We start from the raw sequence: 23,658 nt of genomic DNA on the forward strand, positions 1-23,658 counted from the left end.
GCAGCTGACATTTCTGCGATCGCCCACGAGGCTGACTCTGTGGGGTCAGTGTCAAAGCGAGGCAGTAGGGAGTTTGTGGTGTCCCCGGGAGCTGTCAGTCTAGTCCCTGTATCACAGAAGTAAGTGGGGTTGGCTGATCCAGTGCAGGATGGGCGATCGGGATGTTCCTGGTCTTAGAGCTGGGCAAACTGGGATGGTTGGTCACCCTAGTCTGCTGAACTCTTTCTAAGCATAGCAAGCCATCTTCCTCCCTCCCTTCCTCCTCGCTCCCTCCCAATGACAAATATTTTGTGAACGTGACTATGTGGCAGGCACAGTTCCAGGAACTAGGGATGCAGGCGAAACTCTCTGAGCGGGCCTTGCATTTGCGTGAGGGGAGGAAGTTGATGAACAGGATCAATAAGTAAGAGTACATAGTAGGTTGGACGGTAACGAGTGCTATGGAGAAAAACATAAGTCAGGGGGAGAGGATGAGAGCAGTTGTGAGGGCTTACACAGGGTGCTCAGCACCTTGTTGAGAAGGTGACATTTGGAGGAAGAGTGATCAAGGCAAAGAGAATAGCACAGGCAAAGGCCAAGAGCAAGAGGCTAGTGTGGCCGGAGCAAGAGAGGGAGGGGGAAGAGTAACCATGAGACCTGAGGTCAGAGACATAGCTGGGCAATTGCACTGAGCTTTGTGGGCCATTGGAAGGACTTGGGCTTCTTTCCATCAAGAGGAAGAGACACTGAAGGGTGCTGAGCACACATGTTATGATCTGACTTAAGGGGATTCCTTTGGATGCTAGACCAAGAATAGCATGGGGGTGTGAAGTGGGTAGGGCAGAAGCAGAGAGACCAGTTAGCAGTCCCCTGCAATAATTATCTCAGTTAAAACATTGCTTCTAGAACTTTGCTGGGGATGGATGCCAAGTACATCTTTGTATTTTCTAAATCTAGCCTTGCCCCTATTTTTGAAAAAGCCACATTTACTCTTTCCCAGGCTCCTGACCTCTCTGCCTTACCCCACGAATCATCAAAAGCAGCTCACATAGATCAAAGCCTGTCAGTGCCCTACCCCCTACAGAGAGACTGGAACTCATTCAAGGCAGGGAGGAATGAGCTTCTCTGGCCTTCAATTCTATCTTAGTTGTGTTTGTCATTCAAGCACGTCATTCTAAGGGAGAGACAGCAGTAACAGGAGGACTCCCTATCCTGCCCTTTCTCTGTCACCATTGACAACAGTTGGGCTGTGCCAGGCCCAGTGTCTACCTTCCTTCTTGATGATTTTACCAAAAGGACCCCTGTGTATTCCTCATGGGTTTCACAAGTGCCTGGTCACCAGTCTTCAACCTTCCTGGTGTGGTTCTTCCCCATTTGTGCTTTCCTTTTGCATTTGCCCCTTGATCAACCCCCTCTCCATGTGTTTTCTTTTTAATTTGTTTTATCCTCACCTGAGGACATTTTTCATTGCTTTTAGAAAGAGAGGAAGGGGGAGAAAGAGATAGAAACACCAGTGAGAGTGAAACATTGACTGGTTGCCTCTGGTAGGCTCCCCAACCAGGGATGAAACCCCCAACCCAGGCATGGGCCCTGACCCAGAATGGAGCCTGAGACCTTTGGGTGTGATGCTCCAACCAACTGAGCTACACTGGCCAGGGATCCTTGTATTTTTATAGAATCATAAGAATGGTGACATTGAGCACTTACTGTGTGCTAAACATTCTAGTACAGATTTCACATACTGTTTCTTTTCATCGATAGCCACCTTATAAAGTAGATACTATTACCCTATTTTACAAATGTGATAACAGAGCTCAGAAAGGCTAAATGAGTTATCCAAGGTCACACAGCTAGTTGGTGGCAGAGTCAGGATTCAAATGCTGTCTGACTCCCAAGGCTGTGTCTTAACCACTCTGCTCCACTAGATTCAAATTCATATTCTTTAAAAGTGTGTCAATAGTTTTTTAAGAACATGAGAACTTCTAAAATCTGTGTGCAGATTTTAGAGAGCTCCCTGTGTGGCCACTTCTATTTTTAGATGCTGCCCTCTTTCTTTTTTTATTCGGGATAATTTATGACTTTATTGTCAGGACTCGGTTTTAAAACCCCTTGAACTATATTGTCTTGAGAATCACAGCTTCTGATCCTTTTCTCTGAATTTTTGAAATGTGCTTTTTAGAAGTCTGAGTGTACCTCACTTTGCCCCCTCATCCTTTCTTTCCTTAGATGGTATGAACTCTAAAATTCCATAGTGGCTTCCTATGGAGGTTCTGATCTCTCCCCTCACCAATCAGCTCTTTTTCTGTTGGTCAGAATCATGTCCCGAGTAGCCTTTGCCCATGAGCTCCCTTTGACCCTGAGATCAGACTTCAGCTGGCAAGTCAGAAGCTCATCAAAGCTCAACACTGAGCTAAGCATTGCACCAAGCAAGTGCCTAGGTGGCAGGAGCCCCCGCCACTGCTTTATCTGGCCTCTGTGCCCATTTCTTAGCATTGACTAGGAAACACAATCCCTATGGCCTTCTTCTGGCCAAGTGGCCCATGTCGTTCTCATGTCCCAATGGCCTCCTGAGCCATTTTCCTTTAGTCTTCATCCAAAGCTGGTTCCACTTCTTGTGACCTTCCATTGTCCAGCTACAGTCAGGAATCAGCATCCCACCCTTGGCCTCCACACACCTGAATCTTTGTGCCCCTCCAGGTTTCCTTTTCTACAGTCCCCAGCAAGGAACCCAGAACTCTCCTCTGCCTTGTTTGTAGAAATTTCTAGTCGCCACCATCCCTCACCCCCATCTGCAGCACCACTGTATGCAAAGGGGCCTACTGGTCTTGCTTGTGGATGTCTGAGAGCTCAAAGGAGCCGCGGTTAGAAAACGGCAGCTCCCTTGGCAACAAGAGAACACAGTAGGTTGAAGAAGGACTGAAGAGCTATTCCTCATCCCCTCATCTCCACCTCGGGAATCTAAAAGGGCCAGGCTGTCAGTCTATGAGGAGGGAAAAAGGAGCCCAGGCTCAACCTACATGATAATAACATGCGGTACATTGTGGCACGTGACTGAGCTCACTGATACCTACTTTCCCATTTGCTCTCAGTAATAACACAGTGAGTTAAGCCACACAGATATGGTTGTAATCCCTATTTTACTGGCAAGGAGGCTGAGGCTTGGAAATTTTACAGAACTTACTCAAGGTCCCACAACCAATAAGGGTAGAACTGGAGTTTGAACCCAGGTCTCCTAAATCCGAATCCCCACACTCTATTTACCTACCCACACTAAAACACCTTCTACCTAAAAACAAGGACCTGAGGGTGGTGCACTTCTCTCAGGGGTGCGCAATGCTAGCCAGAAACAATCAGGTACTAACTAACTACAGAGGACCAAGAGGAGAGAGTTATCACTTGCACCAAAAGGATCGTAGGAGCTGGGTGTGTGGTGGGTAGGTCCCAGGACTCGTGGGGGCAGAGCTGACTGAGGCCAAGGAGCCCTCAGGAGACAAGTGCATGGCTTGCCAGCTTAAGGGCCACTACTTTGTAAAATCCCTCACAGCCGAAGCCTGCCTGCCGTGAGGAATCATCTAGTTCAGCCCTGCCCTCTAATGGCCTCGATATCATTGTCTCCATTCATTTTACAGTGAGGGTGGAGGGGAACAAGATCCTGGTCCCTAGGCTCAGAGCAGGGCTGGACTGACTGTCCCTGGCCATAATCCTCAGTGGTTCAAAATGGACTTGGAGAGCCAATGGACCTCTGGGAATTGTGGACAAATTTTTCTGCTTAAATGCATATATGAAATTTCCTGGAGAGAGGCCATCCTGGATTTGATAAGGTTCTGAAATGGATCCAAAACCCAGAAAAATCAATAGTTTCTACTTTAGAGGGTCTGAGAGCCACACCCACGACTCCAGGACTCCAGACTACAGCTGGGACTTGCCGAGGGAAACAGCTGCCCACAACTTGGTGGTCTGTCGGGGAAGATTAGATTGATGAACACCCACCATCTCTGCCCCTAAATGGGATTCAGATTTATGTATATAGACTATTCCTTTAAAATAAGGACAATGAAGTGAACTCCCAGTGTTTTCATTTACAAAGCAAGGGCTCCTATGTCTGCCCCTAACCTTCAACCAAAGCTTCAAGCTTTCAGCCCATCAAAACATATAAGCTTTCTGGAACTCCACCCCCTCCTTTGTGAGCTCTGTGGGTCCCCAACCCTGGGAGCCACATTAGAGCTCACTCAGCAAGTCAACAACATCTGTCTGACAGCCCTGTGCCCAAGAGCGGCATAGGCCTGGCCCAAGTGCCTTGGGAAACCCAGTTGCAAGCCCTTCTTTTCAATCCTGGGTAGATTTGAATCACCCATCCTGTTCTCATTCCCCTTTATGCCCCTTCCCCAATTCCTCAACTTCCCCGACACCCCTCACACACACATGTGTTGTGTTCACACGTGCTTGTACATGTGCTTGCACAAACATGCACAACTTTGTAAATGTCATTTGCAGCTCTGCTCCAGTCTCCATTCTACACACCATCTGCCAGAAGCTATTTTAAGCACCTAATAAAACTGTTTTAGAATGAATCCTGGGGTGTTCTGCCCTTTGTTTCCCCAGGGCAAGAGCATTTGGGCTCCAGATGGAGCTGCATGTTGGCACCAAGTGAAGAGAAGGAGAAAGAATGAACCCAGGGCTAGCAAGAGACCCCATTCACCTCCCACAAGCAATGCGGCATGCCTCAGCTGTGACAGGAACCATAAGCAGGGAGGACATTCCAGTCTGGACAGACGCATATACCTGAATTCAAATCCCTGCTGAGATTCTTGTTATTTCTGAGATGGTGGGCCAGTAACCATACCTGTCTGCCTCACCTGTGAATGAGGGCCGCTACCACTGAACTCCATAGTTCTTAAACTGGAGCATGCACCAGAATCACCTGGGCGGGTGGGGAGAGGGGGACAAAACACAGATTCCTGGCTCAACCCAGGAGTAGGGCCTGAAAATTCGCATTTCTCACACAAGTTCCCAAAGTGATGCCTCTGGTTCGGGGCAATGCTCTGAGAAGCTGTGACCTAACTCACCAGTTGTTGGGATCATTAAGTGATAAAATGTATGTAAAGCACCTAGTACTTAGTAAGAAGGTGGTTCTCAAACTTGGCTGTTCATTAGAATCACCTGGGGAGCTTTAACAACTCCTGATGCCCAGCACCGCAGGCCAATTATATCAGAGGCTGATACGGACATTACAACTGTTTTAAAAAGCTCCCCAGTGACTTAAATGTATAATCAAGGTCAACAGCCACTGTAGTAGAAGCTCAAAACATTTAAAGCACCCTTTATGAGCTACCCAGCTGCCCCTCTTTTCAGACCTGTCTCCTTTCTTTCCTCTGGGTCCCAGCTCTCATTCTGGTTCCCATGGGAAGGGCTGTCGGGAAGCTTAACCTTGGCTTTGGCTTCTAGAGTGGCCAGGTGCTGAAGACCACGTGGGAGATGAGAGCTGGTTCATTCATTCCACAGCTTATTCACCCAGTCAGACACTCATTCACTCATTAATTCTCAACCAGGCTGTTATCACTGGATTTAGGAGGTACTTGGACAATGAGAAAAATCTAGTCCTGTCCTCAGAAATTTGTACCATAGCACAAAAAAATGTAAAATAATCAACACTAGGATTTAGAACAGTCCTCTAGCCCCACCCCCACCCACCATGGACCTTCTCTCTACAACTGCCCCGTCACCTCCTCCCAGCTTTAATTCTGTAAGTGAGAGAGAGCTCTTTAGCTCAGGAGGCAGCGCAGCCAGTTCAACAATTCTACTTGTTAAAAGTTCTTCCTGAAAACCAGGAAGTTGAAACTTTGTGGATAGTCATTTTGTACTCAGTCAGCCCTGTCCTAGGCCTCAATAAACTCTTTACGAGGTTGCTGGAAGCACTCTCTACTAGGGTGAAGTTGCTAACATTTGCATAGTGAATGCAGCTGCGATCACCAGACAAAGAACTGGAATAGGGTTACTTTCAGACCTATTTCTAAATACTCTCTTCAAAGCAATTTGGAATTCTGGCACAGCTACCACTTCTAAATTTAAAGTTTCATCTGTAAACCTCTTGTAGTTCTGGCCTGTCATCACCTGTCACAGTCTCTAAGATGGGACACATTGTTCTAATGTATTATAAAAAATAGAAATGGAAGAATTTGTGCCAGTGTTCTGAAATCTCACTGTTGTGTCTAGACTGCGAATTTCAGTTTTTCCACAATGTGGAATGGTACATGTGAGGATTATTTAAGAAAATTAAGTCTTTTAAAAAAAGTTCTTCCTTAGACTGAAGTGAAACCATGGCCTTGTGACTCCCACTCACTAGCTCTAAACTCTGGAAACGACTCACCCAGGCTTCCCCTTCTCCACGACAGAACTGCAACTCGGTACTCATGTACTCCTTCCACCGTAGGAAAAAATTACAACTTGCAAAACGAGAGCACATTCTTAACTACCATCAAAGTGTCAGAAGGGCAGTACAGAAGTTCGTGCTTTCTGAGTATTAATTCTTCAGCTCTCACAGGTTTTACCGGGACTCAGAAGTCAACATAACACAAAAGTATTCACTAGTGAACTGACCACACTCTAATCTCAACCCCTCACTCAATGGTTCTTTCCCACTTAACTGCAACATCAGCATGACCCAGCCCATAGGTAGGTCAAAGGTCTTCGTCAGGGTCTGCTGATGATTATGGGTGGTTACCAGGACACAAATAAATACGATATGAACCCATTGCAAAGTGAAATTAATATCTCATCTCCCAAAACCCAGATTTTAGTGAAGTTGATGAAATCAATGTTAGAAAAGAATATAAATTATCCACAAAGCCACTGAAAAAAATAAGGCTTGTACTAGGAACCTCCAGTCAAGATGGTGGCATAGGCAGACATGGTTCACTTCTCTGTATGACCACATCAAAATTACAACTAAAATATAGAACAAGCATCACTCAGAACTGTCAGAAATTGAGTTGAATGGAAGTCTGACAACTACAGAATTAAAGAAACCACATCCATCCAGACTGGTAGGAGGGGCGCAGACTTGGAATGGGTAGGTCCCACACCCATGTGTGGTAGATAAAAATTTGAGAGGAATATCTTGGGACAAGGAGTACCAGCCCCACACCAGGCCCCCCAACCCAGGGTTCCAGTGCCAGGAAGATAAGTCCCCACAACTTCTGGCTGCAAAAACCAGTGGGGATTGAGTCAGTGGAAGAAACCTCTGGAGCCCCAAGCAGTTTCTTTTATAGAGCCCACTCATAGACACACCTACTCAGCCTCCCTCCCTCTGAGCTCCAGCACCAGGGTAGCAGCTTGAAAGGCACCAGTTGTATACAAGAAGGAACTGAAGTGTCTGCCATCAAGATAAACAGAGGCCATTGTTCCTTTTCTAAACCCTCCCACCACAGAGCCACAGAGCCAGCAAGCTGATGCCATATGTGAGATTCCATTGACATGGCTAACACTGTTGACCCACCTTGGAGATCCCCAGAGACTCATCCCACCCAACTTACTAGCCCACCCAAACTGCTTTTCCCCATGAATGGTTGGCTCATGCCACACAACTTTCTAAATCCCCTCAGTAATGCAATAGCAGGCTTCAGAGAGCCCCAGGCCCAGCACTAGCAGCAGCCAGCTTACATTCACAGCTTGGCCTCACCTGGGAATCTCCAAGCCAAGCATAAGTAGCAGCCATCAGATTGCTTTATAGCTCAGGCAGGGTGGCCCCAGCAAAACGCAGGTGGGGACTGACCTTGGCCTGCATCACCCAGGGAAACCCTACAGCCAGTGCACCCAGTGGAAAGCTACAGACCATGTCGGAGCACTACCGTCCTATCCCTGAAGAGCTGATCCTCCACAAAGGGCAGAGGTTTGTGGTAAGTAGGCACAGCCAAAATTTGTCCATGACTGGCCTGGGTAAATCCCTCCTATTGATCTGCCAACAGCAACCAAGGCTCAACTACAAGAGGAGGGTATTCTCAGCCCACATGAATGGTGTACCTCAAGTACCCAGATCAGGTGATAGGGGAAGCTGTGCCACTGCACCCTACAGGACACCTACTACATTAGGCAATACTACCAAGACATGGAGTCAAAGCCACTCTACCTAATAACTTAGAAACAAACACAGGGAGGCTGCCAGAAGAAGGAAACAAAGAACATGGCCCAAATGAAAGAACAGATCAAAACTCCAGAAAAAGAGCTAAACAAAATGGAGATAAGCAATCTATCAGATGCAGAGTTCAAAACACTGGTTATAAGGATGCTCAAGGAACTTAGTAAGGACCTCAGCAGCATAAAAAAAAAATCCATCCAGTCAGAAAAGAAGGGTACATTAATTGAAATGAAGAACAATTTACAGGGAAACAACAGTAGAGTGGATAAGGCCTAGAATCAAATCAATGATCTGGAACATAAGGAAGAAAAAAACAAGAAGTCAGAACAAGAAGATGAAAAAAGAATCCAAAAAAATGAGGATAGTGTAAGCAGCCTCTCGGACAACTTCAAGAGGTTCTACATTCACATCATAAGGGTGCTAGAAGGAGAAGAGAAAGAGCAAGACGTTGGAGATCTCTTTGAAAAAATAATGAAACAAAACCTCCCTAATGTGGGAAAGGAAATAGACATGCAAACCCAGGAAGCACATACAGTCCCAAACAAGATGGATGCAAAGAGGCCCACTCCAAGACATATCAGAATTAAAATGCCAAAGGTTAAAGATAAAGAGAGAATCTTAAAAGCAGCAAGAGAAAAGAAATTAGTTACCTACAGGGGAGTTCCGATAAGACTGTCAGCTGATTTCTCAAAACAAACTTTGCAGGCTGAAGGGATTGGCAAGAAATACACAAAGTCATGAAAAGCAGGGACCTACAGCCAAGATTGCTCTACTCAGCAAAGCTATCATTTAGAATCAAAGGGCAGATAAAGAGCTTCCCAAACAAGAAAAAACTAAAGTAGTTCATTATCACCAAACCATTATTATATGAAATGTTAAAGGAATTTATTTAAGAAAAAGAAAAAGATCAAAACTATGAATAATAAAATGGCAATAAATACAGATCCATCAACAACTGAATCTAATAAAAAAAAAAAACTAAGCAAACAAGAACAGAGACAGAGTCATGGATAAAGAGAGCATTTTGATAGTTGCCTGGTAAGAAGAGGGTGTGGGGGAATGGGTGAAAAGGTGAGGGGATTAAGAAGTACAAATAGGTAGTTACAGAACAGCCACGGGGATATAAGGTACAGTGTAGGAACTGGAGTAGCCAAAGAACTTGTACACAGGCCCATGGACATGAACAATAGTGGGGGTATTGCCTGAATGAGTGGTGGGTGCTGGGTGGAGGGGTCAAACGGGGAAAAAACCAGGACAATTGTAATAGCATAATCAATAAAACATAAATTAAAAAGGCTCTGGGGAAGACCTATTAACAGCTGAAGAACAGAAAATTGACAAGAAAACACAATAATCACCTCAAAAGCAAATGATTTGAATATCAAAGTCAACGATAAAATAAGTAACAACAATAAAAATGATTTGGATATCAAAATCAACAAGAAAACAAGTAACAAGAAAAAGTAAATTATTTGGATATCAAAAATTTAAGAAAGGTCCATGGGAAATGGATGGAGCACTACAATATTTTTGTCAAACAAGGACCCTCTTTAAGATCCTGCCACAAAAGGCTGACAAGAAGTGAAGATCTTCCCCCAAGGAGTCTATTTGTCTAAGGGGTAAAATCTTACCCAATAACAGAATTTCTATATTATGCCAATAACACAAGATAGCAATGATCAAGAGCTAGATTAAGGGGAACACAGATTAAGAGTTCAAAAAAAGGAGAACCAATGAAGACAAGAAAGGCCAATCAATGAAGGCTTTGCCAAGAAAATCTTGTTTTTTTTAAGAAAGATGTATACATACCATTACTTTCCCTTGTCTTCCTTCCTGTCTCATTTATGGAACTAATCACATCCTAGTCAAGAGAAGCCTAACCCTCACTGGGAAGCTCAGTTCGTTAAAGCATTATCCAGTACACCAAAAAATGTTGTGGGTTCAATTCCCAGTCGGTGTATACAAGAGGCAACGGATCGATGTTTCTTTCACATCAGTGTTTCTCTTTCTCTCTTCCACTCTCTCTAAAATCAATAAACATATCCTCAGGTGAGGATTTAAAATGAGAGAGAGAGACCTAAAAGCTTAGGAAAACCTACCCAGCATGCTGAGGAATTCAACTGCAGTGTTCATGGTCAAGGTCCTGGGAACACAGACAAACAGTGGACCACGCCAAATGGCAGAAGAAGGCCAAGGGCTGGAGGAACCCCCTGAGGTGGTAGAGAAGGGCATGTCTGACCTCAGTCAAGCCCAGCTGGATGTGCCCATGCCTAGGACCCCCAGTGGCTCTGACTGCTTTAGACAGAGGGGAATGAGAAAGGGCAACATCACCTTTGAGCAAAGGGAAATCAATGGTGGCCTTCCCCTCCAGGCTGACTTCTCCTCTTAGAAGCAAAAGGGGCTTCCACCTACCACCTCACCCACCCCTGCCTCCAGCTGAACCTCAGCTACAGTTTTCTGGAGAGAGGACACAGGTAGGATAACCAGGATGGCTGAGACACCCCTAGACCAGTGTCCGTGTCACATTTCTCACCTCTCAGCCTTGCCTCCATGTTGACAGAGAAAAAATAGGCTAAGACTAAAATTGAGGGGAAAGTAAGTTTTAAATATGTGCTCGGAGGGGACAGTACAGTTAGGGGAAATGGCATCTGTGATCTTTGGCTTCTCCTCCTTCTGCCCCTCCAGCTGCCTCTTGATCCTCACTAGTCCCCAGTAAGGGCACGGGATGTCCTTACCTGAGGCAGCTCAGGTGAGGGGAGTTGGAACTTGAGTTGACCTCTCATTTCCTCCTGCTCTCAGAAGGGAAGAAATGCTAATACCTTCCACCACCACCCCTTGACCACCACCACCATCCACCACAACCTGCTTTGCTGATTGTTTTTTTTTTGGTTTTTTTTAAGTCATCTGGTTTTTAAATTTTTTTAAAATATTTTATTTATTTATTTTTAGAGAGAGGGGAAGGGACAGAGAAAGAGAGGGAGAGAAACATCAATGTGTGGTTGCCTCCTGCATGCCCCCCACAGGGGACCCTGGCTGTAACCCAGGCATGTGCCCTGACTGGGAATCGAACTGGTGACCCTTTGCTTCGAAGGCCAGCACTCAATCCACTGAGCCACACCAGCCAGGGCTGGTTTTTTAAATTTTCATTGTAGTTAAACACATATAACAAAAAATGTACCATCTTAACCATTTCTAAGTGTACGGCCTGTTTGTGTTCAGTATATTCATATTTTTGTGCAACCTGTCTGCAGAATTTTATTTTTATTTTGCAAAACTGAAACTCTGTCCTCCTTAAGCAATATCCCTTCCTCCCCCAGCCCCTGGCAACCACCATTCTACTTTTTGTTTCTATGAATTTGACTACTTAAGACACTTCAAAAAAGTAGAGGGATACAGTAGTTGGTTTTTGTGTCTGGCTTATTTCACTTAGCATAATATCCTTAAGATTCATCCAGGCTGTAGTGTGTGTTGGAATTTATCTCCTTTTTAAGGCTGAAAAATTTTCCATTGTATGTGTAGCACATGAGTTAACCCATTCGTCCATGATGGACACTTGCGTGGCTTCCACCTCTTGGTTATTGTGAATAGTGCTGCCATGAACATGGGTGTGCAAGTATCTGTTTGAGACCCTGCTTTCAATTCTTTTGGATATGAACCCACAAGTAGAATTACTGGATCATGTGGTGATTCTATGTTTAATTTTTTTGAGGAATCGCCATGCTGTTTTCATAGCGGCTGCTCCATTTTACATTCCCACAAGCAGTGTACCAGGGTTGCAATTTCTCCACCCTGCTTTGCTTTTAAGGAGTCATTGAGAATGGGGGCTTCTCCAGCACCTCTGGGCTTAAAATGAGAACCCAGGGCCTTTCTCCAGTTTAGAATGACTGCAGTCCTGCCCTGTTCTGCCTTTACCTCAGAGTCCCCCGCATCCATTTCTGGTGGAACCTCCTGGCTGTTACTCAGCCCCTGAGGAGTCCTGCCCTCCAGCAGGCCTGGGAGGAAGAAAAAACACAAAGACCTCCAAGGCCAGGAGTAAAGCAAACAAACACCCAAGAGCCATGGTGGTCCTCCCACTGCAGGAGCGCTCAGCAGTGAGTCAGATTTGGGGCAAGGAGAACAGTAGGCTACATCCCCTTCTGACTTCATCGTGTGGGGCAAGTGTTCAGAACACAGGGCAAGGGGGTGGAAGGCCAGGGAATCTTGGGAGAGCAGGTGTGAAAGTCCAAACCACTGTCACCTCTTCACCATGACCACCTCCAACCTGGCCTCCCTGCCTCCCTCCTTCTGTGCTGGGGGATCAGCAGCAAGAGTGCTCACTCTAAAATTCAAATTGGGTCCTGCCTCTTCCCTGCTGAAAATGTTTCATGGCTCCCCACTGCCCTCGGACTCTGCCCTGCCACTCTGAGATCCAGCCACACCACTGTGTTTCAGTTGCTAGGACATACCACACTGGCCGTCTCTGTCAGGCCTTTGTACACAATGTTCTCTTAGCTTGGAACATGCTCCCCCACAACACCCACCTTCCTCTCTTCAACTAACTAGTTGTAGTCGACCTTTGGGGCTCATCCTAGGTATCGCTTCTTCCAGGAAACCTTCCATGACCTCCCCAGTTTGGAGTCAGGGCTTCTTCTCAGTAGTATCACGAGATCATCACAGGACTCTCACTCTGGGTGTGTCCCTGGTGACTCACCTGTGTTTCTTCTTTTTGTTTGTTGTAATTTTATTTTTTTATTGTTGTTCAAGTTGTCTCCATTTTCTCACCACCATTTTCCCCAACCCCGCCCACCCCCACCTCCCACCCTCAATCCTACTACCCACCTTTAGCTTTGTCCATGGGTCCTTTATACATGTTCCTTGACCACTCTTCCCCTTCTTTCACACTGTGTTCTGTCAGCAGAGCAGGGTCTTCACTTTTTATCCCTAGCACCTAGAACACAGCCAGGGTCCATGGGGGTGTTCACTATAAGTTTTGTGGTGAAGGAATGTGTGAGTGAATGCATGAAGATCCGAATCAGGAGGCTGGTGAGACACAGGAGGAGTAGAGGGGCTAGCCGACTCCTACCTTCTACCCCCTCCCCCCGCATAACCATCAAGTCCTCTAATGTGCAACCACAAATGTCAAGTTAAAAGACTAGCCAGCCCTGGCTGGTGTGGCTCAGTGGTTGAGTGCCAGCCTGCGAATCACGGGGTCACCCAGTTCGATTCCCAGTCAGGGCGCATGCCTGGGTTGCAGGCCAGATCTGTAGTAGGGGGCACATGAGAGGCAACCACACATTGACACTTCTCTCCCTCTCTTTCTCCCTCCCTTCCCCTCTGTCTAAAAATAAATAAATAAATACATCAATAAATAAATAAATAAAAACTAGCCAGACCTTTCAGCTTTTCTTCCTTCCTTCTTTCCTTCCTCTCTTCCTTCTTTTTCTTTTCTTCTTTTTTACTTTTTGGGGTTGTTTTTTTGTTGTTGTTGTTGTTTGGTTGTCAGATGATCTTTGCAGTTCTTAACCGGCCGGGCATCCCACTGCACCACTGCAGATGTCATCTACGATGTCATGAGGGTGGCGGCCATCGACACCACAGCCCACGCACTGTGCCGTCCCCAGCATCTCTTTAATGGTTCCAAAGAGTTCCCTAGCTAAAGATCGGTGCTGCATCTCTCAGTCTCATCAGAAGTGACATTTCCACTGTGCTTAATGGTTTTTTGCTTCTTTCTGTCTCGACTGTTCTTTGAGAGCTTTAAGCATCAGGGCAGAGACAGAAGGTACTACCTCAGTCTGGGCCTGTCTGTTCTGCAGGGTGGGTTTCATTGTGATCCTCAGACCCTTCCAACTACCAGTTGCTTTGGCAATGTCATCACCATTGCTTTTGGAGACAGACCCAGGGGGCTGATCTTGGGGGCCTGGGCAGATATTTCAAGGCCTTTCCCACTGGTGGCTTTGTTCAGGCCGCTGATGAATCTGGGTTCAGAAGGAAGTTGTACCTAGGCCTCCTCTGAGCCAAAAGCTCAAAAAAGTCAGCTTCTTTCTTGTCTTCTGACCTTCAGTGTCTCCCCAGAGTTATGGGGAAATGAGGACAGGTGGGGAAAGGGGCGAGGCCATGCAAATGAGACACAATCCCTGACCTTCCTCCGGGAGTTGTTCCAAAACCCTGGACTATTGGCATATTTGAATTTATCTGGCTGTCCCCTGCCCTGTGACACTGAGTAGTGAAGGGTTTATGGTTTCTTCCAGCCCTCCCTGGCTTCCTAGCTTCTATCCAATGGCCTACCTGCCCCTTCCGGACCTCCCCACCTTTGCTAGGAGACGGCTGTGATCCAGGGCCTTTACCCAGGAGCCAGCCAGGGTGAGGCCCCTAGGAGCCAGGTGTAATAGTGATGCATCTCTGGGAGCTGGGCTCTAACTGGCCTTTCCCCTTGGAGCGTACAGGCTCAGGGAGACAAAAATCTCCCCTATGGCATCCTGAATCTTTTTCCTGCAGTTGATAAACAGCGAGTCCCTGAGCTGGGGACATTCAGAAGAACAATGTTTGGGGAAGAGGAGCACAGGAAGGGATGTACCCGAACTGCCAGTATGCTCCCTGGAGCCCTCAGAGCTGCACATTCTGGAAACACGAAGTATTAGGGAATTTTATGTAAATACTGCTGTTGTTATCACTCTGGCTAATAACAGCCTGCAGAATTCCCAAAGAGCTGACATGTCAATTAGCCCTGTCTCTCCCATGCCATCCACAGAGGGTGGGAGGGGCGGTCAGGGTCTCCTTACAATAGTCATTACTGTTCTTTATTAGTGTCCCCTGTGAGACAGGTGTTTTGTACACATGATCTTCAACTCTCTCAGCAATCCCAGAGGGTGGAGAGTACTAACTTCATTTAAAAGATGGAGAAACTAAGGTCTAGAAAGTTGTTGTGACTTATCCAATACCAGGCCCAGAATTCAAACCAATGTCTGTTGGATTCCAGTGCCCACACCCTCCCTGCTCTCCAGTGCCTGCCTCATCCAGTGTGGCAGGTGGGTGCAGTGTGGCCCTTCCTCACACAACTAGCCAAGGGCAACGTCAGGATGGAAGCCATGATGTGGCGGGGGTGGGAGAGCAGAGCCCCACCAGCCCTCCCTCTCCTCTCGCACATCTGGGGACTCAGAAAGGTCGGACAGAGTATCCAAGACCTCTCACCATCATCCTCTTCTGTGCATCAGAAGCCACCGTACACCTTAATTAAGAGGAAGCCCAAGGCAATTCGGGGTCACATGCAAGGGTGAGCAACAGCCAACCCACACATGCAGAGGCCTGGGAGGACCCTACCCGGGCTCCCATGAAGTTCACACATCGATTCCTTGCGGCTTTGGCACAGATTACCAGAAATGGGCTTTTGGACCTCCTGGGTTTCCACGCAAGCACAGCCTCCTTAGTTATGTCTGCACCCGGGCTGGAGGGATGAGGGGAAGGTCCAGAGGCCAGCTCAAGGGCAGAGCTCAGCTCAGTCCAGAAAACTATTTTCCCAGTGAAACAAGATTCAGTTATACCCAAAGTGAGAATGAAAAGCTCAGATGGATGAGGCTGAGGCAGACAGTCAACAGCTGCTCTAAAAGATTCCCTGCTACATCACCCACACATGGATGTGCACACACGTGGACAACACACACCCCTCACAGCTCCACTCCGGAAGAGGCAGTTGTCCAGCATCACTCCACAGACCAGGAGCACTTCCTCCAGCTCCTGTGCAGCCTCCCTGCCCCCCCTCCCCACTCAGTACTTAGACCCAGAAGCCAGAACCACAGATGCCTCGGGCCAGACCCAGGGGAGCCTACTGTTCCTGCCCTCTCATTTTATTTCCAGCTTTGAGCTAAGTCCCACACTAATCAACCAAGCAGGCCGGAGCTATGGAAGAAATTCTCTTGCCAAAAAAGTTAACATGAGGTGAAATGCCATTAATAACTTACAGTGTCTAGACAGGAGGCCATGGTCCCGAAACTCTCTGTACTGGTCAGGCTGCATCTTGCTCAACCTGGAGCCAATGCTAAGAGCCTTGGGAAACTTGGGCCTGGTCAGTGACGGCACCAGCCAGGGGGCTAGATGAGACCTTCCCCCACTGGCAGCCAGGGAGATCCATCTCACAGAGCTGTGGGATGCTTGTGTGGGAGCAGAACGGCTCTCAGAAGTTTCAGAAAGGGCACTAATGCAGTGAGCATGGAGTCATGAAGAGGCAGGTTTCAGCTTGGTGTAAAAACCCTTCCAACGACTACAGCTGGCTAATGAGAGCACAGATTATATCGTGAGGTGGTGAGAACTCTGTCACAATATGTATCCCGACAGTGCATCGCAGTGTTCGCAAGCTTAGGCTGCGGAGTCAGACGCATCGGGCTTCCGCTCCTGACTCTGTCATCTACTAATTGTATGACTTTGAAGAAGTTACTTGAAACTGTTTCTTCATTGGTACATAAGCATAATAATTACCTCCTTGGGTTTAGAGGCTTGTGAGAGGTCAATGCATATAAAGTAGAATGGTAAGTCCTCAACGTATTTTGGATAGAACCATTATTCTATGTAACAACAAAGTCTCACAGTGGTTGGGGATGGGACTACATCATCTCTGTGATCCCGTCCAACCCCAAGGACCTGCAGACCCACTCATTCATTTGTTTTCTTTTTCTTCTTTCTCATTCAACAAATGAAGCTACCCTGTGACAGAAACCATGCTAGACCCTGAATAAACAAGGGACCAGAGACTGCGTCACACTCTTGCCCTCTGTCTGAGACCTCTTTAATCATCCCTTGCCTTAAGGGCCTCCCCGCTGATTGGAAAGATGAGATGCTGCGTGCAACAGACACGCATACACACCGCCACGCCGCCATGCCCTCGTCAACCTGACAATTACTGAGCCCTGAGTTACACAGGGATGTTTTGAGACATGGCTATTTATTCACCCTGTGGCCATCTCTGGCTCTTGTACCACCTCATAGGCTCTCTCCAGACCCTCCTAATGACCCATTCATGGCAGTCAGCTGTGTCAGCCACTGACAGGTTCTATTCCAGTATCTATTCCTTGGGCAAACAAACAGACCCCCACCATCACAGAGGGACCCTGTTGGCAAGGACGCTCATTCTACTAGAATAGGGGTATGTTCCAGGAGAATGAATCATAACCCCTCCGTGGATGGGATCTGAAATAAGCAACCTGGCCCAAAGCAGCTGACCGGTGGTCCCCCTAGCTTATGGCACCAAGTCAGGAGCTCAGGATTGGTTTCTACTTTGGGGATGTTGCACATTTAATAATGACAGTAATCAGGCTACTGTTGCTGAGACTACGTAATTGAGTCTATGCCAAGCCTTCAACATGGCCATCATGGCCACGTTGTTCATAAGCTCACCGAGCAAACCCTGGGGTTCCTGGGGGAAAATTGTGATGAACATCCACAAAGTGGACCATCTTGTTGACCTGATTACTAGTAAGAGCTTGGTAGATATGCACATGGAAGACAAATATTCACATGTTCTGTATCCATTCCAAAAGGCCCATCATATATCTTTATTTTTTAGAGAAACAGAGCGGGGCTGGGAGATCGAAAGACAGGGAGAGAAACATCGATGTGACAGAGAAATATCAATCAGTTGCTTCTCACATGTGTCCCAACTAGGGACCAAACCTGCAACCCAGGCATGTGACCTTGACCAGTAATCAACTCGGTGAGCTTTTGCTTTATAGGACTCTCCCCAACCAACTGAGCCACACTGGTCAGGGCATATATCTTTCTTCTAAACTTTCTTGTCACCAGATCTTGAACCTTACCCCTTCCAAATTCTTGACCATCTGGCCAAATCATTAGCAAGAACTAGAGAGAACCTTACATCAAGCCGTCTCTCCTTTCAAGCAAAGTAGTGAATGTTGTAATGCTTCACATACTCTACTGGAGAACGTCTGTTCTCTACTTCCGGTGCACTCCCAAAAGGAGGTATAATACTAAGATAGTTCACTTTGGGTGGATACCAACATATCATAAGTTGTTTTGCAAAGCAGTCTTGGTTTTTCGCCTCCTCAGTTAACTCTCCATGAGGCCATGGGTGTTGGTTGAGGAGGAGTGGAGAGCAGCAGAAATGCGTACACTGAGAGAGTGACTGACTTGCTCCTACAACTTAGAGGAGTCATTGGCCTCTGCTTGGACCAGACCTACTGATGCCACTTGCTCTTGATTGTGGAGTGCTGCTTGGGCATGCCTGAACTTACGAGTCAGTCAGTCATGATGAGTAGCTTTGGCTGCATGCTCATGTGGTGTCAAGTGGTTAGGGGTTTAGTCTATCAGGCCAGCAACAAGCCAAACTATTTCTCAAAAGAGCAGTGACCTGCCAAAGAGAGCATCTGTTTGCTCCCAAAGTTGGAGGACTTCCTGGGATTCTCCCACTGAGTTTGCCACAGGTTCCAAGTAGCATCTCAACAAGATTGGTCTCCAAAATCCAAAGAGACTGGTTTTCAGCCAAAATGGAGTATAAAAGGAACAGGGTTTACCTTTCCACCTTAAACAACCAAAAACCACACAAAATATATGAAACAACTATTTATAAGACAATGACTGTTTAGAAGACATTTACAAGACCAGGCAATGAGGGCAATGATCCCTTTGAAATGGGAAATAAATAAGGCCATCCCTCTGATTGCCCCAGCTTACTACCATAGGAAGTTTCCAGGCTGCATGTAGGAAGGGAATCCCAGGTCGAGCCTGTTGGACTCCCTGAGTTAAGGAGATAACGTTGAGAGTACAAGCCAGGTAGAATTTACAGGAAAGAAAAGTAGACAGACGAGAGTTACACAGAGAGAGAACTCTGGAGATCCAAAGTGAATCCCCCTCAAATATTCAACTGAGAAATGGTCAGCACATACACATGAGGAATCCGTGAAGCTGGAGTGAGAATAATTTGAATAGGTTAAAGAGCGAAGGACACTCACACACTCACACAAGCTGGGAACAGTACCTGTCCCTACAGGCCAGACTGGAAAAGCCCACCATCCGTGGGGCATTGGATACATGAAGCAAAAGCCAATAGAATTGCAAGAAGAAATTTACAAATCCAATATTACAGTCAGAGGTTTTAATGCCCCCTCTCAATAACCAATAGAACAAGTTGTCAGAATATTTTGATACAGAATATTTGAACAACACTATCAACCAACTTGATCGAGTCAACATTTACAGAACACTCTACCCACCAACAGCAGAGGACACATTTTTTCAAGTGAACATGAAACTTTTATCAAGAGAGATCATCTTCTGAGCCATAAATAAAAGTCAATAAATTTTAAATGATTTAAGTCGTACCAAGTATCTTCTCTGACCAAAATGGGGGAAAAAATTAGAAATCAATACAAAAAGACAGCTAGGAAATCCCTAAATATTTGGAAACTAAACACTTCTAAATAATCCATGGGCCAAAGAAAAGAGAAATTAGGAAGCACTGTGAGTTGAATAAAATTAAAAACACAAATCAAGATCATTGGGTGCCACGGAAACAGTACTTGGGGGAAATTACAACACTCACCAGAGCCAGGAAAGAAGAAAGGTTTCCAATCAACACTCCGCGCTTGCCTCTGTCACCGCCCTGCCGTCAGGCTCTGTTTGCCTCTCCCAGCAAGAGCATCAGTGCTCTCAGCGGTGCCTGCATACCTCATCTGTCTTGAGTCTACCAAACAGAACAAGGCCGGGTCCACCACAGGCCTCCAGAAACACAACTTAAGTTAACTCGAATTCCACCCTCACTGGTTTCCCTGGCCCAGGAGCTAGGAGAATGCCTTCGGAACCTGGGCCTTCTATTTTACTCTATTTGGAATTAAAAAAAAAAAAAGTCTGGGCTCATAACATGGTTCAATCTGTGAGTCGAGGCAGATCCAGCCACCTAGTTTTGCACTCCCTGTTCTCTCCTCATGCAGCTCTTCATGTGTCTGGCTCCTTCTCAGTGTTTGGTTGCAGCTCAGATATGCTCAGAAAGGCGTTCTGTGTCATCTTCGCCTGATGTTTCATGCCCATTACCCAGACCCCTTCTGGTATCAGCACTCAGAGTTTGCTTTGGATAACTTCCCCTCCCCCAATAGATCCCATTCTGGTGAAACCATCAGCCAAGGTGCCCTGGTCTCCCCTGGCCTCCCCTGGCCAAAGAGTGAGAACCTTTTGTCTCTGGGTTGTGACTCCAGGACAGTGTCACAAAAAGAGAACACTGTTGGGAGACATTTGTCCCAAAGGCCACACCCTCTGCCACAAAATAATCCTTACTTTGCCTTCTCATATTCTTTTTTCTCTTCTATTCTTTCCTTTCATCTGTGAACTTCCCTTATCTGTCTAGAAATTTCTTCTTGGTTAATTATCCTGAGTCAGTTTCTATTGTTTGCAATAAAGAACACTGATACTGATCCCACCTTCAGTCATTATCTGTTTACTCCCTTTGCGGCATTTTTCAAAATCCAAAATTATTTTTTTTAATGTGTTGACATGTTTATTGTCTGTCTCCACCACTAAAATGTAAGCTTCATGTCAGGAGGAACCTCTTCTGTCTTGCTCCCTGTCGTCCCCCGGATCCCAGCCCGAGGCTGGCAGGCAGCGGGGCTCCAGCAGAAGGCCGGCCCACACTCACCTGTATCTCATTTACTGGGAACTGTGTGAAAGGGGGGAAAGGAGACAGCCACAGGAACCAGTGGGTGAGCGTCCACCTTCCCCGGGGGAGGGCGAACTCCAGATTTGGATTCCAAGCATGGGTTTCCAAGAACAGATCTCTCCTCTCCTCCCCTTTTGATCTCTACCAAACCTTCCTAAATTTCAAGTAGTGTCTTGTAAATCTTTAATTACAAAAAAAATTGCAACCCAACCAGCAAATACATGAACAGTGTTGATAAATATTTAAAATTGCTACAGCAGCAGATCTGAAGGGATTAAGAAAAGATATATTGGAGTGACAGTTATTAAACACTAAATCCCAGTAAATGTTACAGAGCAGATAAATAATGCAAACTCCTGACAGCAGCTCTGTTGCTGACAAGACAGGAGAGACATCTGCTCCGGGACATGGCACCGGGGGAGGGAGCGGGCCCTCACCGTCTGCGGCAGGGATGTCACAAGAGAGGACAGCCACGAACTAGCGTTCTCCTCCTGGAGGTGTGCCCTGCCTCACGTTGCCTCAGCACCACTGCGGATGGATAGTGAACAGTGGCCAGAAGAAAGGAGAGAGAAGTCTCCAGAAAGGTTGTATTTGGAGGCCTGTGACAGCTGAACTTTCCCTCTGGGCTGTCTGTCCCTCAAGCCGTCCCAGCGCGGACTCTTCCCAGGTCCCTGCAACTGAGCCATTTGGGCTGCCACCACCACACAACCCTTTGGAAGGGAGGAAACCGGCACTCCTTCATTCATTCGATTCTCTATCTCTACTCATCCATTTATGCACATATTCTCTAGTTAACGCACTCTTTCATGCGTGTATTCACTCAATTACTTATGCATGCACTAATTTACTTATTAGTGACTCACTGGTGAAACAAAAATTAGCAAGCACTCCTTTTAAAGATTTTATTTATTTATTTTTAGACAGAGGGGTTGGGAGGAAAGAAGAGAGGGAGAGAAACATCAATGTGTGGTTGCCTGTCATGTGCCCCACACCAGGGACCAGCCCTGGCCCACAACCCAGGCATGGGCCCTGACTGGGGGTCAAACTGGCAACCTTTTAGTTCCCAGGCTGGCGCTCAATCTGCTGAGCCACACCAGCCAGGGCTAGCAAGTACTCTTTATAGCTGGGGAGACACAAAGCTGAGCAGTACCCAGCCCTCACCTTCATGATCTGAAAGCCTAAGGCAGGTGATCATAAGGTGCAGACCGATGAGATAAAAATGCTTCAATACAGTAGACTCTTGGCATTTACAGATTCCATATTTGCAGCTCGAGTATTCAATAAACAACCACAAATGTCTGTGACTGTCAGAGGTGTGCACCATAGTTGGAACACAGATTTGAATTACACGTGCACCACGGCTGGTATGTGGGAAAGAAAAGGGCACCTGACATGGTCTGGAGAAGGCAGGAAAGCTTCCTGTAGGAGGTGATATTTGAGCACCATCTATTTGCCAGGCAATATGCTACATAACTCATTCACCAGGTCCATTTTAAAGATTAGAAAGTAAGAGATGAGCTTGCCCAAGGTCACAGTGAGAGTGGCAGAACAGAATTAGAACCAGAGACTGTCTGACTCCAAAGCCGCTCACTGCTTCCCAGGGGCCCAGCCAGCTGCCTCTCCACAGTGAAGAGGACAGGAAAATCTTCCCCTCAGAACAGTAAGACAAGGCCATTTTATTCATATGAGATATAATTTACATTTGCATTTACAGTAAAGTGCACAGTTCTTAAGTGTATACTTCAATAAGCTTAGACAAATATATACACCTGTGTAACCAACATCTAAATCAGGATCTAGAATATTCCCTTCCCCCAAGACACGTCCCTCCAGAGGCCATCACTGTTCTCATTTCTATCACCATAGGTTGGTTTTGCCAGTTTTTGAACTTCATGTAAATGGACGTACACATATAAATGGCTTCTTTCCCTTAACGAAGCAAGAGAAGGTTTTAAGAAGGAACTTTGTAAGATGATAAGGGCAATCCTTCAGAAATATCTAACAGGATGAAGTGGCACATCACCAAGTTTTGACTGAACTCTAGGCAGAAGTAGATGGGTCAACACGGCCCAGGCCACCCAACCCTCTGGGAGGTGGGTGTCAACTATAGGAGCTTTGGGGCCGGGCCCCCAACGTCTTGGGTCTGGGGAGCCTTTGACCCTCTTGAGCCTGTCCTCTTACCTCTTCTCATGGTGTGAGCACGTGGGTGTCCTTGGACCGTGGTAGCCACGCATTCTTCCTTTGCCCCAGGCCTCTTAAGTCACCCCAGCCTCCTGGGCAAGGCAGTCTCATTCCTCTCTGGCTTCCAGATGCACCCCTGCCTTTCTGGCTGTCCTTTACTTGCCTGGCACACCTTTCTCAGGTCTGCAGAAGCAGGAAGACTGGCTCAAGGAGGCCCGAATTCTCCATCGAGGTCCTGGCCGCCATCTCGGTCTGGTCTTTTAGGAGCTCACAGCCGCTACAGTGGATGCAGTCCCTTCAGGGGCTTTCTGGCTTCATGTCAGCATCTCTGTGCTTCACGCCTCCTGTCTCTGTCAAAGCCATGTTCCCCTCTGGAGGCCCACCAGGTCCCTGCTTCCCCGTGAAAAGTGCCTCTCATCTCCTGTGAAGAGCAGGCACCGCAGAAATGGCTTGACTCCCAGGATGAACAAGTTAGCTCAGGGTGCCCGCCCTGTTGATCGAGGATGCGACATCCAGGTGTTCCCCAGGGAGGACAGAACATTCCCCAATGCTGCTCAATTATATTTTCACCATCTAGAAAAATTACTTTTCTACATGAAAACTGGGTAGCAAAATTTCCTGAATCTACAACAACAGAGGCCCCCAATGTGGCCAGGGATGGGATCAGATGCAGGAATGGAGCCATGACCTTGGGACTCTCTGGATGCTCCATGTCTCCCCTAGAAAGGTCTGT

Source organism: Desmodus rotundus, chromosome 12 (assembly GCF_022682495.2).
Source record: "Desmodus rotundus isolate HL8 chromosome 12, HLdesRot8A.1, whole genome shotgun sequence".
NCBI classification, from domain to species: Eukaryota; Metazoa; Chordata; class Mammalia; order Chiroptera; family Phyllostomidae; genus Desmodus; species Desmodus rotundus.